General features: G+C 33.7%; 1 protein-coding gene across 1 annotated transcript in view; it reads right to left on the bottom strand.

Moving 5' to 3' along the window:
* The window catches only part of SERPINB5 (serpin family B member 5), a 33,875-nt gene extending 19,690 nt beyond the window's left edge, over positions 1 to 14,185 (bottom strand). The window contains exon 1 of the mRNA XM_051969915.1: positions 14,036 to 14,185. The gene's annotated coding sequence lies outside the window, so the exon portion shown is untranslated. The remainder of the gene's footprint in view (positions 1 to 14,035) is intronic.
* Positions 14,186 to 15,985: the final 1,800 nt, after the last annotated feature.

Genomic DNA, 15,985 nt, shown 5'->3' with positions numbered 1-15,985 from the left:
CTAAGTGATTATTAAAAAAAAAAAGAATCTTTAAAATTTTGATGTTTAAAGTATTTTGGAACTGTATCACTTCAACACTATAATGATGCTCCCTTCAATTAGTAATTGTTACCTAACATGGTGACACACATGCATGATTAAAGCTGGCAGATTTCTTGAACTGAGTTGCAATGAATTATTCTAATCAGGTGTCCACACTAAGTTTGGCTTCAGTATGATGAACATCCAGGACAAAACAGGAGGGACAAACTGGCCCAGATCATCTGTTTTCAAGTATATAAAATAAAATAAACAGGACTACGATGGAAAATAATTATATTCTACATCCAGAGAAAGAAATGATAAATCAAAGTATGTATAAAATTATTTTACTTGGAAGTTATACTTACATATTTGTAATTGTATTTACATAATATTTGGTATCTAATGTGATGCCATGATAGAGAGGCAAAATAGATTTTAAAAAGAAATTTACATGATAACTTTATTATATATTTAAAAGAAGTATTAAGTTATACATAATAGTTTCATGTGCCATCTTTTTTTTAATTATACTGTTATAAAAACCCTTTTTAATTCCACAAATTAAAAATAAAATTAAAAAAATAAAAGAAATACTGTTATGAACATATTTTTAAAACAAATTTATAGACCCTTGAAATCTACACATGAAAATTCCACCAGATCTATGGCCCCCAAGTTAAGAACTTCTGTCTGAGACTGTTGCTAAACCTAAATTTTGACTAATTCACTCACAATTACTATTCAATTAAGAGTATAATCATGCTCATCATGGCAGCATATTCACTCATTCAATCAGCAACTGAGAGTATAATATGGTAGCAACATATTTATAAAGAAATTTACAGTTCACAAAGTGACTGTGCCAAAGATATGTTACTCTCATAACAAACACGTGAGGAACTCAATGTTAATTGGCCCATGGTCACAAAGCCATTAATATGGGTATATCCTATGTTTCACTGGTCTACAAGATGAACAAGAGACATGGGTCCCTACTCTGAAGGAGTTTAAAATATAGTAGGAAGTATGTGACATATGCATACATTGATATAAAACTCAATGTAAAAATACAATGAAATGGTATAAAATAGTATGAGAATTTGACAGGACTGGATTAAAAAAGATTAAGATTAAATTTTAAAAAGAATAATCTGACTAAAATATATAGGATGGGATACCCTGGGGGAGACCACTAAGGAGGTTGTTACAATGATCCAGTTGAGGTCACAGGAGTCTAAATTAATATGACAGGAGGGAGAATGCAAAGCACAAAGGGGGAGTACAGAGAAAGCCCCATCCCAGATTCTAATCAGACTTTTCTGAGTTTTGTGATCATGAACAATTTCCTTATTCTTTCTCAGAGCTTCAGTTTCTTTTCTTTAAAATGGGGATAGTAACATTTGCACTTCCTACCTCATTGAGGAAAACATTTTCCAAATCCTTGACTGTTGCAAAAAATGTGATTTATTACTTAAGAAATTCTATGGAAGCTGTCATGGGCAGCATTTAGCCATTGATGGCTATAGGAGGAGCAATGGAGAGGATATAATCAATGGCAATAAGGAGTTATGGTGACCAATACAAACAGGAAAATCCTAAGGAGGGACAGATGAAAGAATAAGACTGAAATAAAGTATGGGAATCATATATCTACAGAGAGGCAGCAAAAGAAGCCAACAGAGCAAATAAAATTACCAAATGAAAAACTAGGGAAAAATAACAGAACAGAACAGAGATCTAAAATCTGGGGAACAAAGACATTTGAGGACAGGAAAAGGAGGAGACAGTGAAAGAGCAATTTAATATCATTTAAGCCAAGGGAAGAGTTCCAAGATCAGGTGGCTCAATAATGTTAAAAGTGACAAAGAGTGAAGAAGAGTAGATTATCCCTCAGGAAGGTTCTAAGCAAACAAATATTTGATTCAATACAAAATGTATTTAACATTAAATCTGCTTGTGGAACATGACAAGTGGTGGAAGCTAGACTGGAACTCAAGAGTAATAATATTAGTCAATCAATAAACATGTATGTGTGTATGTTATACAAATGTAAATATATTCCATATGCCATTTGAACATTATATACTTGTAGTTTTAAGTATTAGGGTTAGATATATAAATTTAAAAGTCATCTCCAAAGTGAGAGGAAAAAGAAGGTATGGAAAGTAATAAAATAATCAAGTGCAAAAACATAGAGAAAAGTAGGAGAAGAGACAGAACAATGCTAGCACTGACAGGGCAAGAGGAATTCCATGAATCAGCACAAAAAATCAAGAATGTTTATTGAATGCTCACTACTGCTTGGCATTGGACAATAAAAGGAAGTCCTTGACTCCCCACGGTTTATAAATTAGATTAAGAAATCATATAAATAATAAATAATCCCAATACAAGAAGTACATGATTGCCATCATAGATGAATAACAAATGAGATTTATTGTTGTTCAGTCATTTCAGTCATGTCTGACTCTTCATTATACCAGTTAGAGTTTTCTTTACAAAGATGCTAAAGTTCCCTCTCCAGCTCATTCTACAGGTGAAAAAACTAAGGCAAACAAGAATAAGTGAATTATTCAAGGTCAGATAGCTAGGAAGTGCATGGGGCCAAATTTGAACTCAGAAAGATGAGTTCTAACAAATGGGATAAGAGTTCATATAAGTAAAGGTAGGTATGGCATGAAAAAGGCACTAAATTTGTAATCAGGGGACTGGATTGAATCCTGGTTGCCACCTGTATGATTTTGAACACGTCACTTTAACTTTTGTGTTAATATTTTCCTTCTCTATAAAACAGAAGAGTTGGGTTAGAAGCACGCTAATATCCCTCCCAACTCTAAGTTCCATGATCCTATGGTCTATTCCCACTTTAAAAATATAGGATGCTTATAAAGAGAATATTACAGCTAATAGTCACCTGGTTTCATCAGAGGAACAACTTCCTAATTAAAGGTCCTATTCTACACATTTAAGCTAAGTATGTCTAGGTGAAATTCCCATTTTTCCCTACAAGATTTATAAGAATTCAGTCTCTAAGCTCACTTCCAAATCTGTGGAATTTGTGAATACTGTGATTTGGTTAATTAAGACACATATAGCACCTTACTTCTAGTTTAGTCTATATAGAAGCAGGGGATTAAACTAGGTGATCTCTTCAATAAATGGCAACTAAATGCGCGCTCCTAGTAGACTAGCTTATCAGTCAGTCATGGAGACAAGAAGACATGAGTTCAAATCCAATATCAGATATTTTATAGTGTGACACTAAGCAAGTCATTTAACCTCTGTCTGCCTTGATTTCCTCATCTGTAAAATTGGTATCATAATAGAACCTACTTACCTTGCAGCATTGTGAGGATAAAACAAATATTTGTAAAGCATTTGGCATATAGCAGACACTTAATAAATGCTTGCTCTCTTACCTCTCATCAAGATGTAGGACTATGGATCGCTCTCCTTTTCTCTCTTCCTCTCCTTCTCCCTCTCCCTTCTCTCTCTCTCTCTCTCTCTCTCTCTCTCTCTCTCTCTCTCTCTCTCTCTCTCTCTCTCTCTCTCTCTCTCTCTCTCTCTGTCTGTCTCTCTCTCTTTTCTCTTCCATTCCTGTAACTTTATCTGAAAGAGGCAGATTGGTAATTCATTTTGGTCTTAAGAAATTGCCTGGGTCACTGATAACCCAGTTATACAAGGAGAGGGAATCAATATTGCCTACACTTTATAAATATTATCTCATTTGATTGTCACAATTCTGTTAGAAATTGAGGCAAATAAGAGATTAAGGGTCACAATCTAACAAAAGACTGACAAAAGTTTTAACTCGTCTTCTTGACTCCAGACCCAGGAATCTATCCATTGCACCACGTAACTGTCTCAGACAACGTGTTTCAAAGGAAGGTCTTTACTTAAATCTTCTTAACTCCAAGACTGATCCTCTATCTACCATGTCCAGATTAGGTTATTCAGTCATTTCAGTAATGTCCAACTCTGTGACTCTACTTGAGATTGTCTTGGGAAAGATACTGGAACGGTTTGCCATTTCCTTCTCCAACTCATTTTATGGATGAGAAAACAGGCAAACAAGGTTACGTGACTTGCATAGGGTCATATGGTGACTGAAACTGGATTTTAACTCCTTAAAATAAGTCTTCCTTACTCCAGGTTCAACCCTCATCCACTACACCATCTAGCTGCCCAAGATTAGGTATAATCAATCAAATTAACACAGAACAATAATGAAAAGGTAGGAATGAAACTTCGGCATATGCTGTCATATATATAGAGTTACATTTGCTAACATTTCTATCAACTACATCATAGGAAAGATGATTTGCCCAAAACCCAAGGCTGAAGTCATGTGCTTGATTATGACCTAAATTTGCAGTTTGAACAAAAATGTCAAAAGCTGAGAATTCCAACAGAATATCCCTAGTGAACTCTCTAGTACTGAGCTCTTGCTAGTGACTGTGCCTTTTTCATAGAACACAGCAAGGGATGACAGAAATAACACAAAGCAAAGAGAGCTTGAGTATGAGACAGTCCTAGACAGGTTTCCCAAAAATCCCTTTGTCTGAAAAAGCTGTTCAGAGGAAAGAGATATTTTCATTGACAATATTCAAGCTTTCCAATGTAAGCATTCTCTCCTAGACATGCTGTCGTCTTCTTTCTCCTAGTCTCCACATCATTAGATTAAGGAAACAGAAATGCAGCCAAATATACTCAGTGCTGGCTCCTATTCAAAATTCTTTTTGGAAGTTCAGGGAATCTAAAGGAGGAGCAGAGTGTTTCCAATTTCTTTAAGGCCTGATTTCTTTGGCATCTAGGCAGGTGAACTATTTGCTAGCAAATTACATAGCCCCTACTCAATGGGATTATACATCCATTAGTAAGTAAAATTCTGAAAGAAAGAAAAAGGCTATTCATTGAAAAAAATCGATAGATATATCTTGAGTTGTTCACCTCCCCAAATTAACTTCTATCTTTGAATCTGTATTGTTTTTCCCTTTGCAGAAGGGAAAAATTGAACTATGATTCATCTCAACAAAGATTTATTAAGTTTCTATTATGTTTACAACATGGAGTTTTTTTGGTAAATTTTGTAAATTTCTGCTCAATGCAGAAAAATAAATGTTTTCTTTAAATTAAAATAATTTAAATTGAAAGAAAAAAAAAGCACCTGCCCCTTTTCATCATTTTTTAAAGTAGGTATTTGCTTTAAAGACCAGGGAAGTTTACAAATGGCTGTGTTCTGTATGACTCATCAAGTCTTGTAGCTTAGTTGATATTAGCAAATTGATAAGGGGGAAAAAAAAAACGTTGAGTATATGCCAAACAGCAAATTAGTATTAAAATTAAAACATATGGTATTTCTTTCTATTAGTGAATAGTGAATTATAAAAGTGGGAAATACCATATACTATCAGTGAAAATTACTATTCTACAATTTTGCTTAACTTTTTTGGAGAGATTTCTTTAGATGTTTGTCATATGGAAGCAACTGCTACATAAAAATAAAAGGCACCAATATTTATTTTTAACAGAAAGTACAATCAAAAACATAAGGCAGAAATCTCTAACCAGTAGCTCTCCATAAAGTACTAAATCTTAAAGCTTTGCATGGGAGATTTTCAAGCAGTCACCAGCCAACCTCACCCCACTCCAAAGAATCACAGTAGAAAGGTAAACACAGCTCCCTTTTCCTAGTTCTCTATCAGCAATTCCCTCTTCTACCTCACCCTAAAACGGCACTATTATCAATCAACCATCTCAAGTCTTCAGGAAAGTGAACAGTTCCAAAAAATCTAGAACTCTCTCAAAAACTCAAATGTATCTCATCATCTCATCAATTGAGGAGCTGACAGCAATGTTCCAGGTCACAATTCATCTATAACTGTCCAATCTGTGCTACCCTTGCCCATATCATCTTAAAAGATTACCGTAAGAGGTATCCCTTGTTCTGCTAGAAGCCTTTCTTAATTTGTCCCAGCCCGCCAGTGATATTTGTGGAGATCTATAGTTGAGAGACATAAGAGGATAGATAAAAATTCCTAATCAGACAGCAGGAAAATTTGTTATGCTGACAAACTTGATTTTAAAACCATAACACACACAAAACCATTATTTTCATTTTTAAGTAGTTTCTCTTGTATTAGATAAGCCCTTCCAAACCTGGAAATAACAGCTTCTCTAATATGAAGTGGCATATAAATTGGTTTTAAAAATCAATACTTAGCAATGCAACTGACTAATAAATAACTCTCACATGTCTTTTTTTGTGTTGTTCCCTTAGGAAACTAAAGTGGATGTAATTGTATCATCAATAATAGTAAGTTCTCATTTTAAAACTTTTTTTTCTTTTTATCATGGAAAGGAATGGTCTAAAATTTTTTAAAATAATTGATGAGGGCATTTGATTGCAAATCTCATGTAACCAAGGCAATATTGTTCTATGACAGCATTTGGATACAATGACCTAAACCTGCAAAGAAGAAAAACTGTATTCCCTCTTGTGTAGCCCAAGTATTATTCATTCTCAAAAATATTTTGCAATGCCTTTAACCTGAATGACACTACATGAATAAAAGACTCTCATGGCTTTTAAGTCAATTTATGACATAATTTAATTAATACTGTGTTTCAATTAAAGGCTGAAAGCTAGTTGCTTGTTAGAAAATTTAAGTCAGTGCATACCTCACTGAAGATGATGTATCAGAGAGACTTTCCCCTTAACAACCAACCTTTCCATTGAAAATGTTTCTTCCTGTTAGATAGGAATGACCATGCATGAGTCACACATGAGATCAGGCTTCCTCAATATGGTGATATATGCCTTTCCCATAAAATTCTTCTTTGTATTTTGGGAAGGTCATTTCAATCATTAACATTTGATCTACGTACTAAACAGCCTTCCTGAGCACTCCCATTCAACCAGATTTTATTTAGCTTTGTCTACATGTGAAAAACTGAATTTGATACTTAGGGAATAAAAACAAAAATAAAACTTTCCTTGCTCTCAGAAACTTACAATCTATTAAAAATGAATGTAATAAAAATTATCAACATAATAGAGAACAAGGGAAATAAATACTGTGCCTGGAGGCAACATGGTTGAGTGGATAGCATAGGAGGACCTGTAATCAAGAAGATCTGAGCTTGATTCTGACCTCCTGACATTTACTATCCTTGGAAAGCCATTTAACCTCTTTTAGTCTCATTTTCTTCATCTGTTAAATGGGGATAATGATAGCACCTACCTCACTGGGTTAAATTAAATAAGATAATATACATAACACTTTTCAAAACAAATAAATGTTAGCAATGCATATTTAAATAAACCCAACTAAGTTCTACGATTCTATATACTTTTTTAAAATAATATTTTTCCCAATTACATGTAAAAACAATTTTTAGTTCTATATGCTTTTCAATACTATGATCCTGACCAAATTAACTATTTGAATTATGATGATCAATAACACATGATATTTAGAATCATCTGCCCAATGATTGGCCCTAACTGACTAATCAAAATAGGTTCAGTGTTATATCCATATATGGCCCAAGTTAACACAAGGTCACAGCCAGTGGTCACAGCCAGATATCAACCCAATGACATGGTAATACAACAAAGTCATTTTAATCAAATGTCATCACCATTAACAGCACATCAATTTTCAACAAAAAACAATTTTCATTTTAAACAAGAATATGATGATGAAGAATAGAGAAGCAGGAATGTTTTCTCCTACATAGTAGTGTAACCTTTTTATGACTTCCATCCAAAATACTTCATATAGTCAATGTTGATCCTTCCAGTTGGTTACTCCCTGGCTTCAAATGCCTTTTTCTTTACATGGTTTCGTTTGTAATTCTACATTTTTCTTAATTTTATATTTTTAAAATATTATTCTGAGAAAGAGGTCCATAACCTTCACCAGGCAGTCAAAGGAATTTATAAACTACAAAAGCTTCAGATGACATCCAAAGGTTTCTTCATTTCTAAAATTTTTTATCTATTTAAATGTTCTAACATTTAGTCCAGTTCCTGGAACATAGAAAGCATATTAAGAAATGCTTTATCTATTTCTCTTCCATAGTACAATTGAGTATATAAATCCATTTTAAAGAGAAAATGCCAATCTTAGAAGCCACTTTATAGAAAAACAAAATTTTAGAGCTAAAAAAGACCTTGGATATGATTTCTTATAATTCTTTTACTATGCAAGTAAGAAAATTGAAGTCTAGAGATATGTAAACTCATAATTTTAGTAATAGAAGGAACTCTTGGATATCATCTACGGATTCCTAGCCATTTTTGGACCATGAATTCCTTTGGCAATCTGGTGAAGGTTATGGACCCATTCATACAATATATCTTGCTATTAAATTTTTATTTATTTTATTTTAATTCCTTTTAAATTATTCCTTTTAAATTCCTTTTAAATTAAATTCTTGTGAAAATTTCATGTTTTTCTCTTCCCTCTTTCACCATACATGTATAGAACATATAATAAAGCACTAAATAAAACTAGAAATAGAAAGGAAACCAAATATATTGAAATATAGTTATCAAAATATTTTAAAAGCAAATTCATGTTTTCCAGGTTACAAAACCCTGAATCACATAATTAGTCAAAGCAAAAACTAGTGTCTCATCCTTCTGTTTTCCCAAACAATACTCCTTCCAGTAAGCTACTCTGCCTCCTTAGTTCCTTTCTTGATAATAGTGACATAATTAGAGACTCGGTTTTTCAAAGTTTCTAAATATTTGTTGTTATTATGTTTCAAAAATTATTTCTTTAGGAAGAGAGAGAGACTTGTAGCATCACTATTTTTAAACCAACACTGTTTTGTTTTGATTTTTTTGAAGGCTATTTATTATAGTACTTGTGTTGGAAAAGACATTAGGGATTAACTAGTTTGACTTCATTTTGACAGGTAAGAATTCCCCAGATCACAGTAGCAAGTTAGAACCTGCATATCCTGTCTGTCAGTTCAGTGTGGGCTCTTATATACCACAATGCCTTTTTCAGTCATTCATGCGGTAGACATACTGGTAATGTATTTGTTGAATCATTTCATTACTGCCTCTAGAGTTTTTTGTTCCCTGAATCTTTCAATGATCTTTTGTCACACTGCATTCTCATCTTACATTGAGAAGCTCTGCCTAGGGACAGAGGGACAAAGGCTGATAACAGAGATCATCTTCCAGGGATCAAAACAATTGTTACATCTTGCTTATATATATGTATATGCATAGGGTTTCATTTGCTTTCTTCTCAACTAGTTTTAGAAAAACAAATTCCTTGACATTGACCAAACCTCTCCTGACAAGTTCAAGTTTTAAACAGTCCCAGAACATCTTTAAAAAAAAACAGCTATGTGAAATCTCATAAATTTCATGTTCTAAAATTGATGACTAGTTCCTGACCTTAAAAAGTGAGCCATAATTTTCAATTCACAAATGTTTAAAATCATAAGATTGAAAGCCTTACTACTTTTAGGCAAAATATGATATTTTATTCAGTCTTAGATTTTTATTCATTCAAAATATCCTTCTTGTAAATATTATACATTTACTACTTATATTCAGAACACAGCATCTTGTCTATATTCCTGTTGGCTTATTGAAAAGGGATTCACTGTGTATAAAAGCAAAAATAAGCAGAGGGTACAGAGAAAGAAAAGTGAATGATTAAAGATCAAGAAAGTTAGTGCCTTTAGCAATAACTGATTTGTTTTTTACTTTCTGGTTCTCTTTATCATTTGTAGTACCAACTCTGTAATTCTCTTTTGCTTACAAAAATTGTCATTTATTGCCTATAATATTATATCTACCACATCTGTCTCCTCTCCTCATCATTCCCATGGCCATCAGTTTAGTTAATATTCTCATTACTTGAACTGCGAAAAGGGGTCAGAAGAAGTGATGCAAGGATACTCTTAAAGATGTCTCTCTGAAGAACTTTGGTAATGATTGAGAGACAAAGGAGACACTATCACAGGATTATCCAGCATGGTGTGCCTCCATCAAAAAAGCTGTGTTGTATGAGCAAAATAAAATAAAAATAGCTAAAAAAAAATGAGATGCACAAATTTAAAGACATCTCCATTCTGAATGTTCATATAGACTATTTGTGTTAAACATATGGTAGAGACTTCTGAGCTTGTATTAATCTGATCAGCCACAGCTAGGTACACTATATATTAATTCCAACATAATGATGTCATTTTGGTTCTCTCCGAGTATGAAGGACAAACAACAACAACAATTTGGGGGGTGGAGAGGGGAGGGCTGTTGCCATAGCCTGCCTTCCCATCCCATCTCTCCTTCCACTTGGCTGCCACATTCATCTACCTAATGTACAACCCCAATCACATCACATTGTGTTCAATGCTTATTGATTAAAAGCCTGGCCTTCGGTGTCCTCCAAAATCTGGCTCCCATCCACCTTTCTAATCTTATCTCATGCTGCTTCCCATTCTCTCATTCCAGCCAAAATGACCTACTCACTGTCTCCCTGAATGTGTCCTGTGCTCTAGTTATATGCATTTATTTGCACTATTCTCTAGGCCTGAAAAGCCCCATTTGATAATCCAGTCTATCAAAATTCTACTGATGACTGAATTCAAATGCAAACTTTTAATGAAGATTTCTCTGATCCCACAGTTACTTGCACTAGTAGCACCCCTTTTATGCAGTTATGATATTCTGATATAGTTCTGTTTTTGTCTTAGTTACCTTATAAGATTTTTAGTTTTTTGAAGATTAAAGCCATGTTTTAGTTTTCTTATCTCTGCTCAACCTAGCTTAGCTCCTTAAAAGTGCTTCATAAATGTTGAATGAATGAACAACATTTGCTAACGCATCAATATTGCCCAAATATCAGTTTCATATACCAAGCCACATACCAGTGCCTGTGTGCCATATATAAATTGCCAATATACCAATGCTAATATCCCAGTGTTACATTATCCCATAATACTAATAATACCAATAATATATCTGTATTTTAAAGAGACAGTGAGAGTTGTTGCTACTAATTATTTTTTAAGTAATTTTCATCCACTCTAATTAGCATCCTAGTGATTTGGTCTTGTTTTTCCAAATCAGTTTATTCACTCTTACAATTCATATTAGGCCTGCCAACCACCAATACTATTCAAAGAAAGAAATACAGCAGTCAGAAGAAAAGAGATAATAAGCACAGAAGTTCAAAGATTTGCATAAAAGCATTTGCAACCATAAACCTAGAAAAGCAATGTTCATTTTGAGCTATTGTATGAAGCAAAACTAGAAAATTTATTATCCTAATTAATCAATTAAGGAGTATTAAGTGCTAACTATATGCTAAGTACAAGGAGACAGAAATGAAATAGTCCTTATTCCTTAACAAGTTTACATTCTATCTGGGGGAACAACATACAAATATTAAGTATATATACAACATATAGAAAGTAATTTAAGGGAAGCTCTATTAACTGGAGGAGGGGATCAGAAAAAACTTGACATAGGCCTTCTACAAACACAGAGACACACAAAAATAAAACCAAATAATTTTGCCTGGTTAAAGAACCAGCTTTATAAATATATCTCTTAAATACTCTATTTTATGCATTTTAATTTAGAATTAACATTACAGAACAAAACACTTTTTAAATTGTTCTACTCTATTACTATATACAATGTTTTGAGAATTCCTGCTATAAAGAATTTAGAACCAACAGAATGAGGACTTTAAAGGCCCTAAGTTAACAAATTTTAGAAATTCATTATTTGATTTTGCATGTTTAATTACTTTCTACTTTGTTAGAAAAATCTAAAATACCAGTTTTCTTTTCCATTCCTATATATGACCAATCTATTGCTGCCAGCAATGTTGTTTGGTTGGCAACCTTTTCCCAATGACCAGAATTTATTACAATGCAGTAGCAATAATCCTAGAGGAACTGGAATGATCGCATTCAAAATATAACCAAGCAAAGTTAAAAACACAGGGGAACATTTTCTGTTAGGAATCCTTCGTTTGAATTAAGCAAACCCCAAGTCTTCTGCCTTTCCACCCACAAGGAAATTACTCAGCATCTGCAAGGTGTCTGGGAACTGGCGTAGTCTTCTTAAGATCAGAGTTCAGTTAACTTTGAGACCCGCCTAACCTGATTCAAACTTGCTTAGCTAAAATAAGTAGGCATTAAAAGAAAAAAAAAGTCTGGAAATGCCAGTGTTTAGAATACTCTGTATATGTAAGATCACTGTGGATGTTAAATAAACATCATAACAGTTAGGTAGAAAGACCAATAAATCATATAATTCATTCGCCTGTAGCAAAGTGGAATTGGTACAACAAATTATCCTCTCCAACTTCATGGAATCTAAACTTCAGTGTTCATAGCAACATAGCTTCTATCATTTCCTCATTTCACCCCATTTTTCTTAGTCCCAAAATTCTCAACATCCAAAAATTCATTGGGCTTTCCTTTATATGAAAAAATTAAAATGTTAGATTATATTATATCAAAAATCCTTGCCCACTCTAAATCTGTGACTCTACAAATCCATGACAGCCTTTTGTCAAGTTTCTTTCCACCATAGTTAAGATGTAACTATAATGATCTGTAATCATTATAGGAGAATATGGTGTCTTGTTGCCAAAGAGCAAATATGGAAATACTGCAATACGAGGGATTCATGAGGACCAATTTCTTCATAAGAGTAGATCCATCTTTTCAGAACAATAATAGCTAATATTTGTGTAGTACTTTAAAATTTGCAAGGTACTTACAAATATTATCTCATTTAATTCTCACAATAACCCTAGGAATTGGTGCTATTTTATTTCCATCTTATAGTTGAAGAAACTGAGGCAGTCTGCAGTAAAATTGAGGTTTCCAGAGTCACATAGCTGGCATCTGAGATCTAATATGAATTCAGATCTTCTTGAGCTCTCCTTAATGCTTCTTTCACCACTTACACCTGTGGGATCTTAGATAAATCACCCATTTTCCCCAGAGCCTCAGTTTCCTCATCTGTAAAATGAGAGGGTTGAACTACATAGTCTCTAAAGTCCCTTCTAGATCTATATCTAATCCTCTGTTCTTTGAAAGAAACCAACTGAAAATATAATTGTACTGACCCAGAATTAATGACAATTCATTAAGTTAAAAAAAAAATCATGTGGCTAATGTATTGGAACATTGGTATATATATGACTTCACTAGTGGTAATACTTCTTTCACATATACAGTTCACAGCCTCTCTCTCCATGAATCCTATCATCTTCTGATCATTTTCTAGTATACATTTTCCCAGAAATGAGATCAAATGAGATAATGTAGGCAAAGCATTTTTTAAACTTTAAGACAATATGTAAGTATTAGGTATATAAAGTATTAATAATGTTAATATTAAGTCTCCATAAATTATCCACCTATGCACTATAATCCTTCCTCTGATTTTTTCCCCATGTTTAGGATACAAGTGTATTATAAGGTTAAATCCCAGTTAAGCAGTACCTGCTAATGAGTGAACCAGTCATTCCAGTGTTTCCCTTATAATTAGCAAATTAAAAAGTTTGGAAAAAAAAAAACTTGCTTGCTTTTCAAGATACACACCCTTTTTGAAACTGATAATAATAAAAAAAAAATGATGGCTTTCAATGAATCAAAGACTAACCGACTGAATTCTAAAGTAGACTCAGAGAAATAATCAGAATCCTGGATAAACACTTCTTCCTTCATGAATCAGTGGTCACCCACTTGAAGAGATTATGTATTTCTGGTTTATATGGTTAAATCTAATTTTAATCCCAGAATCAGTCCTCCCAGGTCACAGTGGGAAAAGTAAGGCAAGCTGCCTGGCTAACTTGAAAGCAAAGTGATGAGTAGGAAATCAACATTCATAAGAATTTGCCTTTGCATTGTCTGTTAAGTTTCTCTCCCTTTCTACTCAAAGTTATTATTTTCTTTTAAGATTTCAGAAGTTAAGAAGGAAAATCTACCCGTCTCCCTCATTTCCCCTTACCTTGCTATGCAGTAATCCTGGGGAAAGCAATGGCAAAAGAAATTTAAAGAGTCGAGCTGGGAAACTGGGTGTTGAGGCAATGCCTTTCAGAACAGAAAGAGCCAGTTAGCTCACCTGAGGCCTGAGCCACTCCCACTGTAACCGCTCCTAATTTGCACTCTCTGTGTCTCTCCCCTCCCACTTGCTTTCTCTTCTTACTCATACATCTTGGCAACTTTTCCAAAATTAAAAAAAAAAAAAAATGATTCAGCCTAAAGTTGCTGTTGTCTGCAGAGCTTCACAACATGCTACAGCAAGGAAGGGATGTGAAAAACCTGCAACACTAGGGACTATTGGTGGAGATATAAACTAGTATAACCTTAACAGAAAAACTATCTGGAATATACCCAAAGGGCTATAAAACTGCACACTGATCTAACAATACTACCACTAGGTCTGTACCCTAAAGAGACTTTTTTTAAAGTGAAAAGGATTTATATGTGCAAAATATATTTATAGCAGCTTTCCCAGAGCCTCAGTTTCCTCATCTGTAAAATGAGAGGGTAACAAAGAAATGGAAATTGAGGATATATCTATCAATTGGTTGAACAAGTTGTGCTGTAAAAAAAACTCTTGTGCTATAAGAAAACTAAACAGGATGGTTTCAGAAACATCTGTAAAGACTTATATGAACTAATGCAAAGCAAACTAAGCAAAACCAGGAATAAAGAAGAGCAGAACTGTGCTGTTACACAGTAACAGCAATTGTAAGGATGATCAATTTTTTTTTTTTTGTTTGTTTTTAATATTTTATTTTATTTAATAATAACTTTATATTGACAAAATCCATGCCAGGGTAATTTTTTTACAACATTATCCTTTGCACTCGTTTCCGATTTTTCCCCTCCCTCCCTCCCTCCACCCCCTCGCCGAGATGGCAAGCAGTCCTATATATGTTAGATATGTTGCAGTATATCCTAGATACAATATATGTTTGCAGAACCGAGTAGTTCTCTTGTTACACAGGGAGAGTTGGATTCAGAAGGTAAAAATAACCCGGGAAGAAAAACAAAAATGCAGATAGTTCACATTCGTTTCCCAGTGTTCTTTCTTTGGGTGTAGCTGCTTCTCCTGGTTCTGCTCATTTCACTTAGCATCAGTTCATGTACGTCTTGCCAGTCCTCTCTGTATAAGGATGATCAATTGTAAAAGATTTAGCCATTCTGATCAAGATAATGATTCGAGACAATTCCAGAGAGAAAACTGGTGAATTCTAAATGCTGGATGAAGCATTCCTTTTTTTTGTAACTTTTTTTATTGTCTTATTTTTTTTTCTTTTAGCAATATAGCTAATAATAGTTATTATTAGTTATATATAATCAATATAATTAATTATAATTAATACAATATTAATTATAGTTATAGATATAGATGCCTGAAACAAAGATTAAGTGACTTGCCTAAGACCATTCAATTAATAAGTGTCAGATGCAAGTTCTGAACTCAGATCTTTCTGTACCTACTGCACCAGGCTACCACTAAATAACCATCATTATTTCATTCATTCTTTTATGCAATAAATATTTATTGAGCAGTTCCTACATGTGGGAAATTAGGTGGTATAATAGATAGAATGCCAGGCCTGGAGTCAGGAGGACTTGAGTTAACAGCTAACCCCAGACACTTACTAGCTATGTGACCTGGGAAAATCTCTTAACCCTATTTGCCTCAGTTTCCTCATCTGTAAAATAAGTTGGAGAAGGCAATGGAAAACCACTCCAGTATCTTTGCCAATAAAACCCTAACTGGATCACAAAGAGCTGAGCATGGCTGAAATGATGCAACAATCGCAATAAACACAAGTTTCTTCACACTGCACATCAAACTAGGTCATAAAGAAGATCCAGAGATGTTAAAAAGTACATGATTGCTACCCTCAATGAGTTTATAATCTAGTGTTTTATGAAACAG

The sequence above is a fragment of the Antechinus flavipes genome, chromosome 1 (assembly GCF_016432865.1).
Source record: "Antechinus flavipes isolate AdamAnt ecotype Samford, QLD, Australia chromosome 1, AdamAnt_v2, whole genome shotgun sequence".
Classification (NCBI taxonomy): Eukaryota; Metazoa; Chordata; class Mammalia; order Dasyuromorphia; family Dasyuridae; genus Antechinus; species Antechinus flavipes.
The sequence above is the reverse complement of the archived record's forward strand: the minus strand, read 5'-3'. Positions and strand labels throughout refer to the sequence as shown.